The 10,155-nt window shown below is 39.9% G+C and overlaps 2 pseudogenes; both read right to left on the bottom strand.

Moving 5' to 3' along the window:
- Positions 1-1,749, bottom strand: part of LOC102503360 (zinc finger CCHC domain-containing protein 9-like) — a 34,223-nt pseudogene extending 32,474 nt beyond the window's left edge.
- Positions 1,750-4,089: 2,340 nt separating this feature from the next.
- The window catches only part of LOC102468010 (60S ribosomal protein L8 pseudogene), a 26,109-nt pseudogene continuing 20,043 nt past the window's right edge, over positions 4,090-10,155 (bottom strand).

Below are 10,155 nucleotides of genomic sequence, written 5' to 3' on the forward strand. Positions count from 1 at the left end.
ATTGAATATTTTTAAAATACAGTTTTGTGAATATTTATAAATAAATTCTATTATAATAATGAATTGATACTTAGAACCAAGGAAAAAATATTTATTTCCAAATGCAAAGTAGTATCCCTTGTTTCAAGGTAGTTCATGCATCATTTTTTTTTTAATGATTGTTACAATCCATGTAACTGCTTAGTTATATCTAAGTTCTATCTGTTAAAAATATGTTCTTTTAGAGAATCTAATTTTATCATCTTACTCTTTTCTTCAGTCATTTTCTCCAAATAGTGGTAAAAGTATCCTCAATGGAGAAACTGCAGAACTGCTTTGGACCACACCTGGATCCTACTAATGTCACAACACAGGTTCAGCTCCAAGGGAGCCGAGCTCTAACTTGTCTCACAGGCCCCCTGGGAAAGCCAAATGAGCTGGTATCTAACACCAGTACTAACTTACCAAAAATGAACTCTTTCAGGTATCTTTAATTCAGGTTTCTGTGGTTTAGGTGCTATAAAATTCATCATAGTCTGCACGCATCCCCTTTGCCCAGTCATCCTTTTTTAAAAAAATGATTGTTACAATCCATGTCACCGTTAAGTTATATCTAAGTTCTATCTGTTAAAAACATGTTCTTTTAGAGAATCTAATTTAACGATCTTATTGCCACACTACAATTCCCGTCTTCTCCATTCTCTTTCTGGGATGCTGGACATGCATGCACATGTGCCCAGTGTGATTGATTGCCCAGTGACTATGACCATTTGATCTGAATTCTGACTTTTAGGACAATTTTTCTTCAAATATTCCACAGAGCCACAAAGTTTACAGCTATCCCTGTCAGCAAAAAGTCCTTTGGGATTATCCGGACAGAATCTAGACAAATAAAATCTTTTGCTAAAGAAAATGCACCAAGAGCTGTGTCTACTTCAGTCTTACACTTGATTATTTCACGCCCTGTGGACCCACACCAGTAACAAATTCCAGTTCCCACGTCTTGATTTTCAATGGCAGTTGGGCAATCTGCAATTCCGTGGTCAGGTTTTCTTTTTTTTTAATTGCGTTTTCTTCTTCTTCTTCTTTTAAACATTCAATCACTGTATTCCATTGTATTTTCTCTGCTGCTTGTCTTTTTTAAAAAAATTTTACTTATTTTACACCCATTCGCTGTATGTCACACCATACAAAATGAGATTTCCCATCCAGAATACACTGTATATTGGTTTAATGAAGGATATTGCCATACATGATTTTAACATCTTTCTTTTCACAGATTTTCTTTAAAGCAACTGCAGTTTCTTCCCTTACTTCTTGTCTGTTGACAGAATCTCCCCATTGTAACCCATCTATGAGTTCTGTCTTTGGTATTCCATGAAGTCATTCACGTCTTCATTTAAGTACTCCTTTTTCGTTCTTTTTTTTTTTTAATGTGTTGATTAGGGTAGATTGTGTTTAAGGGGCAGCCTACTGGCTTCCTGTTGTTTATGCTTCCGTAGGTTTTGGCTTGTTCCCTCAAAGGACTCCTTCTTCGGGTCCTCCCATCATTTGCAAGCACAGATCTCTTTCTATGTCTGGTAGTAACTTTTACCCACCTGGCCATAGCTTCATCAGAGGTCCTTTATTACATGGGAATCCTGGAAGGCTCTGGTCGAGAATTTCTTCTAATGTTCATGGCTCTCCTCCTTGCTCCAACTTGAAGATTGCTGCAGGTTTGGCAATGCAGTGTCTCCAGTATCACATCTTTGTATAGAATCTTCTGAGCATCTTACAGGTCATGCCACTCCTCCCAGGTAATGTCCACAGTGATATCCTCAAATGACATGAACCCTCAAAATGGATTCATTTTCTTAATCCTGGACAAATACAGAAGTTTCTAAAATTCTAGCTTTACAAAGATGACCACTTTCCCCAAATTGATCAAAATGAAGTGTTATTTCTGTCACTGGTATAAATATCCCATCAAAATTCCAGTATGAGAGAAATTTTTGCTATAAGGCGTGTGCGCTTGCTAGAAAGACAGAGCGAGACAGAGAGACAGAAAGCGAGAACTCACTTTCAGGGTGGATGACCACACCACAATCCCTTATCCCCCATTCTCCTCTAGGGATTTGGACATGCACACACACATGCCTGATGTGAGTTTCAAGCCTCTGGGTCCAGGACTTGAACCGCAGTTGACTACATGGGGGTCCAGCAATGTAATCATCATGCCATCTGCTAGTCCCTGTATCTGAATTTTTAATAACTAGGAAGAGATTGGATAGTATGATATAATACCAGCCCTAGTAAAAAAAAGTATTTGAGGGACCAGCAGGTGACATGGTGGTTAAGATGCTGCTGGACACTCCCACATGGCAGAACCACAGTTCAATTGAGGGATCTGGTGGCTTGCTTTCTCACTTTCCCTCTCCCTCTCCATCTCTCTCTGTCTCTCTTTGGTCAAATTAAAATAAATGAATGAATAAATAAAATAAAATAAATAATTCTTTAAAAAAAGAAGTATTTGAAAATATTTATATTGTGAATTTGGATAGAGAAGGTTAAAATAGTAAAAAGAAGATAGTAAAAAATACCAAACAGCAAAAGGGATACTGTTGTTTGCAGTCAACCATTATTTATATCCATCTAGATGTAAATATAGATATATATTGTATATCTAGATTAATGACAGATTTCCTTTGTGAAGGGTCTTCAAAAAGTTATGGAAATGCACCCTATTAAAAAAACTATGTGTGAATTCTAAGTTTTGTACCAAAATAAAGTTATGCTTTAATTTCATTTTTTCACAAACTTTTAAGACTCCCCCATATTTTGTTGTTGTTGTTCTATTACATTAGAAAGAGCTGACTAAATATTAAGAACTAATAAAAAGCAGTGACTGTTTGGTGGCCCTGGCAGATGGCCCTGCCATATTTGCATGGGACATGTACTTAGAAACAGTGACGAAGTTTCTCACCAAGCTGCTTTTCAGGAGTGGCTGACTCAAAAAACATATCTCATTCGAAGGCTGAAAGGTTAGACTTTTCAATCTGATAAATAGTTGCAAATGAATTTCCAATTTTTTTTATTTGGTTTCAGCTCTGCGAAGAATTTCTTCCTGTTTCCTGGCATTGTGTATGGCTTTTACACATATCCAATAAGATGTCATTGATTCCTTTCTCCAATGAATGAAAAAACCCAAATGGTAGGAAAGAGTCAATATCTGGGACCAGCAGATGGCGTGATGGTTACATCAGTGGACTCCCATGTAGTCAGCCACGATTCGAGTCCAGGACCCGGCAGCTTAAAGCTCACGCCAGGCATGTGTGCATGCATGTCCAAAATCCTGAGAGGAGAATGGAGGAGGAGGGATTGTGGTGTGGTCATCTCCCCTGGGGGAGGGTTTCTCACTTTCTGTCTCTCTGCCTCTGCAGTGAGCACATACACCCTATAGCAAAAATCTCTCAAAAAAAGGTGTAGGGGGGGAGTCAATGTCTGCCAATGAAACCTTCTGCATCAGTTCAATTTCCTGCTGTCTTCTCCAAACCAATGAATATCCCTATTGTGTTGGCCCTGATATGAGAGGTTCAAGCTTTTCAAGCAACTGACCACAGTGTGTTGACACATCACTTGAAATTACAGAGATAACATTTTTTCACAACACTGATAATGACACCAAGGACCAGGTCTACAATTGCTGGTCTTTTATGGCATTATTAGTGCTATAATAAAATCTTATCACCTTTTTCATTTCAATTATTCACATGAGTACCTTTCTGTCAGACGGCTAGCATGCTTTAGTGTGGAAGAACAGTCTTAGTACACACCATTAATTTCTTCATGAAAAAAGACGCATGTTCAATGACTGAGGTTTGATTGTGCTAACAATTTTCATTACTTCTCCAACACTTACTTAAAATCAGGGTGCATACTGTTGGATAGCAATTGTCCTTTGCAAGGAAAGCACCGGGCAATTTAACACTCAGATATAACTCTTTTTGAGTAAATTGAGGGAGATGGCAAGTGGTCCCAGTCTGTCACTCTCCTTGCATCCAGGTTCTTTGCCATATGATGTTGTAGCATCCTCCACTCTATCTCTGAGTTGACCGTGGGATCTGCTGTGGCTCAGTGAGGTGTTTGTGAATACGCTGTGAGCAGAGGTTTGAAAAGGGCTTGCCCTTTTGGGCTTGCTTGTTCTTGTTCCTCTGCTTTGGCCAAGGATAAAAATATGTCCGTGTTAGCTGGCTGAAGGACGTAACCCGTGGAGTACAGTTTAATTACCCAAGTTGTCCTAACTAAGTGTATCCTAGACTAGCCAACAGCCAGCCAGTACCCAGACATGTGACAAAATCCAGCCAAGAATAGGCGAGCTACATACGTGATTTATAAACAGGGCTGGCTTTATGACCATGAGACTTTGTAGTCATGTAGGGATCTGTGTAAGGAGAGGCCTCATGCTTGGTTTAATGTTGTCATCCTCTTGAAATTCTTAGTGATTTTTTTCATAAAGGACTCTGCATTTTCATTTTGGCACTGGATTTCACAGAGTATGTAGTTGATCCTGCCTACATCTGATCAGTGATACCTAAGTAAGCCTAGCTGGAGGCAAACCACCCAGCTGGTCTATAAAGTCATGAGATAAATACATTCTTTTATCTTTTTTTAACAGTTTATTTATTTATTGGATAGTAATGTCTTTGTCTTGACTGATAATGGTAATTGTGCTGGCAAAAGAAAAAATAAGAAATGTACACTGTAAAGATATGTGCAATTAAATGTAATATAAAAATAAAAATAAATTTAAAAAGGAAAAAAGTAGGAATCGATATGTGCAATTAAATGTAATATAAAAATAATAAAAATAAATTTAAAAAGGAAAAAAAGTAGGAATAATACTTTTTTAAAAGAATTTATTTATTTATTTTAGAGAGAGCTATAGAGCACATGTGCTCACTGGGGAGACAGAAAGTGAGAAATCACCCCCTAGGGGGTGATGGCCATGCCACAATCTCCTCTCCTCCATTCTCCCCTCAGGATTCTGGACATGCACACGCATGCACACACATGCAGCTGGTGTGAGCTTGAAGCCACCAGGTCTGGAACTCGAACCACTGTCGAGTACGTGGGAGTCCAGAAATGTAACCATTACACCATCTGCTGGTCCCAGATAAATTCATTCTTACTACCTCAGTGTCTGGATTTTGTGGTTGCTTTGCATTGCTGTAGCCATAGACACTTGTACACCAGACTTCTCTTTCTTGGTCACATAGCTGGTTCTCCATCAGTATCATCTCAAACGCACTGCTTCTTATGTACATAGCTCACAAACAATATTAGAGTAAACACAAACAAACTTCTATATTTTGGTTTCTTGTGATGAAGAGAACTCAGAATTACCAAGTGTGTCTTTCTCATATATGATGTACCACTCAGATGTGAAGAGTTGGCTCATACTTTTTTCACCAGTGGTTTCACTCAGCTGTGAAGCTGACTGGCTGGCATCACGGCAATGATAGAAGTTCCTGACACAGACGTGCATGTGTGCCATGCAGCATGCAGCCTTGTCACTTGGCCTGCTCATTGTTACTTGGGCTTTCTTGCCCCATCTTTCATTTGTCCTAAATTGGGTACTGGATTTACAAGCACAGTGACAATATCATGACTTGCTTTGGCTTTTGCCATTGTTCTGGCCTCTTTGCAGTTAGGGATGAACTGAAACAATTTCATACTAGAAATTATTATTTAGTACTTGGTTCAGGAAAAACCACTAGCTGACCAGAGAGGTTATTCTACTTTGGAAATGATGTGAAATCTCCGACAGCAACATGAAGCTATCTGACAATGTTTTCTAAAGAGAATACCCTGGAGATGAGAGGGGGATAAATCCCGTATTCAGTGAAACCTAATTTTCAGATATTCATAGCCACACTCCCCACTCACACGTTCTGTTTCAGCTGCTTGGGTGACATCATCACATTCACAGATGCTCTCGTCCCAACAGACCCTGAAGTCCTGTTCACTAATTATGCTTCTGACTTGCAGTGTTTGTACTACTATTTTTATCATTGCTTTTACACTTCAATGAACCACATTTTAGTCATTAATCTATTTTTGCTCATCGGAGCCATAACACAACATAATAGTAACAAGAAAATGCAAATTTTCACACACATAAACAATAATATGCAAATGATATAGCTAAGATAAACTGTATCTTAGCAACCATATTTGAACTACACCCTATTCAGAGCCTGGTCAATGTGAGACATCTGTATTTTGGAATCATTATTTGGTCATTTTTCTTCTGTTTCAATTTTTTCCCCCCCATTATTTATGCTGCAGAACTGCCACATTATATGAGGACCATTTATAGATAAATTGATCATGTTTTGGAAACATTGACCTAAAAGAGAAAGCTTGAACTGTTTTGACATGGCACAGAAGCCAATCCATCCCCTCATCCCATGACTAGCCATGTAATCCCACACCAAATGCCACTTTCTATTTACCAAGATCTTCCCATATGGTCAGTACCATTTCAAACATTTCAATGTATTCTCTTATTTCAAAATTACAATAACCTTAGGAGGTAGGTACTATCATTCTCATTATACATTTTTAATTTAATTTTATTTGTTATTATTATTATTATTATTTGACCAGAGAGAGAAAGAGAGTAAAAGGGGAAGTGAGGAAGCAAGCTGTCAGGTCTGGGACTCAAACTGTGGTCGGCCCTGTGAGAATCCAGCACCTCAACCACTGTGCCACCTGCCAGCCCCATTTCTCATGATCAATTTACAGGAAAACCGAGGCTTGCAGAATTACTTGCTCAAGGTCACAGAGCAGTAAGAGGCCATGCAGGGATCTAATCCCTGACTTGTGCAACTCTCTCTCTCTCTCTTTTTTTTTTAAAGTGTTTGCCATTAGGGCACATTTGCTCACCAGAGAAAGACAGAGAGAGATAGAAAGGGAGAAAATGAGAAATCACCCTCCGGGGGGATGGCCATGACACAATCCCTTCCAGTGAGATTTTCAATCTGCCAGGTCTGGGACTTGAACCATGTAGGCCACGTGGGTGTTCAAAAGCCTTAACCACCATGCTATTGGCCCCTTAACTCTTTTTTTTTTTTTGAGAGAGAGATTTTTTTTCACTATAGGGCGCGTGCGCTCGCCAGACAGAGGGAGACATAGAGACAGGAAGCGAGAAATCACCCCCCAGGGGGGGATGGTCACGCCACAATCCCTTCTCCTCCATTCTCCTCTCGGGATCTTGGGCATGCACGCACACACACCCAGCGTGAGTTTTAAACCACCGGGTCTGGGACACGAACTGCAGTCGACTACGTGGGAGTCCAGCGACATAGCCATTACGCTAACTGCTGGTTCCCCTGGCCTGTTAACTCTTAATGTCCATATTATTTGGTTTCCTACCTACCATTCGACACCCTGTTTCTGCACTCTCTCTCTCACACCATGCCCTGCAGGCCCCTGCTGTGCCTCACTATCTGCTGTTCCCCAGTGAGCTGACCTTCCAGTTCTATGTCTGTGCCGTGGTGTGTCCTCTTTGTGGAACCTTCTCTGCGTTTCTCCCTTGTCATCCCAGTGAACTTTCACTCACCCTTCATCAATCAGTTCAAGTGTCATATCCGTGAAGCCTTTCCTTCCACCCACGTCCTGGGATATTTTTTTTACCTCGTCTGAAATATCAGCTTAAATTTTATTTCTTTCCATTCTCCAGACAAAAATGAGAAAATGTCTAGAGTGACAGCTGAATTATTAAGAATTACAATATGACAGAACATAATTTACTACATTGTGTCTGATCGTTCCCTGGTCTATCATTAGTCGACTCCACTTATTGACTTATGCCTCAATGAATAGGCAATTCCTTACCTTCAAATGTTATTCTCAGGCAGTGGGAGAACAGAATTAATTCTTATTGCATCTGTAATAGCAGCTAGTTAGCTTCACGAGACAAAGAGAATATATTCTCTATTTTACTCTCTCCAATTTACGCTCCGAGAGTGAGACCCACAACAATAGTAAAGTTTCTAAATTCAGTAACTCCAAGAGAGGGTAGGGATGTTGCCTATGGATACTCAGAAAACGCAGTCCTGTCAAGATCACAAGGATGTGCTCCCGGTCTGATAGCAATCAGGAAAGCTACAGGGACCAGACAGAAGCACAGCGATGAAACGCCCTGTGAGGCAGTCCCACATGGGAAGGCTCCCAGTTTGAGAACAGAGATCTTGAGAGCACAGTGTGTGTGCTGACCCGGAGCTGCTAAGGCTGAGGGGTAGAACGAGGTGTTGTACTCTATTAGGGATGCCCTCTCTTTCTGCCTCTCTGTTGTTCATGGGTGAAATAAATACCTTCAAGAAAAAAAGAAAGCTATAAGTGACTTCATTTATATTCTCTTTGAAGAAATAGTAGAAAGTAGTGGTTTAGAGAAATAGTCTCTAACTTTTTTAAAAAATTCACTTCAGCAGTATACATTATAAGCCTATATCTTTCAAAATATTAAGGAAATGGAACCAAAAAGAATTATGTAAGGAATACATATAGGGACCAGCAGATGGTATAATGGTTATGTCGCTGGACTCCCACATGGCTGACTGTGGTTCCAGTCCTGGACCTGGAGGCTTGAAACACATGCCAAGCATGTGTATGTCCAAAATCTCAAGAGGAGAATGGAGGAGGAGGGGTTGTGGCATGGCCATTCCCCTCGGGGATGATTTCTTGCTTTCTGTCTTTCTGGCAAGCACATGTGCTCTATAGCAAAAATCTCTAAAATTAAAAAAAGAGAGAAATATTAATTGATGTTTATTAATATTAATTAATAGTATAGTCATTTTCTTCCTCATCCCAATGGATTATGTTGTATATCTGTTGGGACATAAGAGGAGTCTTATAAAAAGGTGGTTTTTTTGTTTGTTTTTGTTTTTTTTTAAATTTTTGCTCTAGGGTATGTGCACTTGAGAAAGTGAAAAGTCAGCCCCCAGTGGGGATGGCCACAGCAAAGTCCATTCTCCTCCATTTGTCTCTTAGGACTGTGGACACACACACATACACACGCTCTCAGTCCTGGGTCCAGGACTCGAACTATGGGTTTAGCCATGTGGGATCTAGCACCTTAACCTCCATACCACCTGCTGACCCAGGAGTTTTCAAAAAGTTTATGGAAAATGTTTACTATGAAAAAACTATGCATGGATTTCATTTATTTTTTTGGGGGGGGGCAAACTAGATTTACACTTCAATTCCATTTTTCCACAAACATTTTGAAGCCCCTCTCCCCATATCTACCCTACTGTTGTCTATGTAACCCTCACTGGGCAAGTTATTTAATCACTTGGTGCCTCAGTTGCTTCACCAGTAACATGGGAAATCATAATTATACTTACATCCTCAAGTTGTGGGCCTTGGAGTCATTTAACATTTACTCAACACACAGTTATGAAGGGCCTACTAGGAGTAAGGCACTGTTCTAGAAAATAGAATAGACAGCTAGGTAAGATAGCTTAGTGGCTGGCACATCCAGAGTGCTCGTTGCATGTGTTCTGTAATTACCCCTAACCCATGGAAGCTCAATCTGAGTCTTAGAAAAGCATTTTAAAAATTAAATGCCTTCAGCAGATCTCCAGAACTGTCTATAGGATAGGATGTCCTCCTCGTCCTTGGACATGAGTAGTTTCATTTTCTCAGCAGCCATACCTGAAGAAGTGAGGAGAGGCAATGCACCATAGTGAGGAGATTCAGACTCTCAGACCAGACACTCAGTCCAAATCCTGACTCTACCACTTACTCGGCTCTTGACTCTGGGTAAGTTATGCAGTCTCACCATGCCGCAGTACCCTCATCTGTCTGATGGGTATATAGCTGCCTATTATACAGCTGTTACAGGGAGCGCCTACATTTCTAGCTGTAATGTACCTAAGACACAGTAAATGTTGTATATGTCTTTATATAAATAATTCAAATAAAAGATATTTCTTGATCACACAAGCCATTAAAAAAATTTTAGAGAATTATTTAACTTTATATTTTATTTTTTAATTTGACCAGTGAGGGACAGATTGAGAGAAAGTGAGAAAACAAGCTACCAGGTCTGGGACTATAACTGCGGTCAGCCATATGGGAGTCCAGTGCCCTTAACAACCACGCTATCTGCAAGCCCCGCCATTATGACTA

This window comes from Tupaia chinensis, unplaced genomic scaffold (genome assembly GCF_000334495.1).
Source record: "Tupaia chinensis unplaced genomic scaffold, TupChi_1.0 Scaffold000231_2, whole genome shotgun sequence".
NCBI lineage: Eukaryota > Metazoa > Chordata > Mammalia > Scandentia > Tupaiidae > Tupaia > Tupaia belangeri.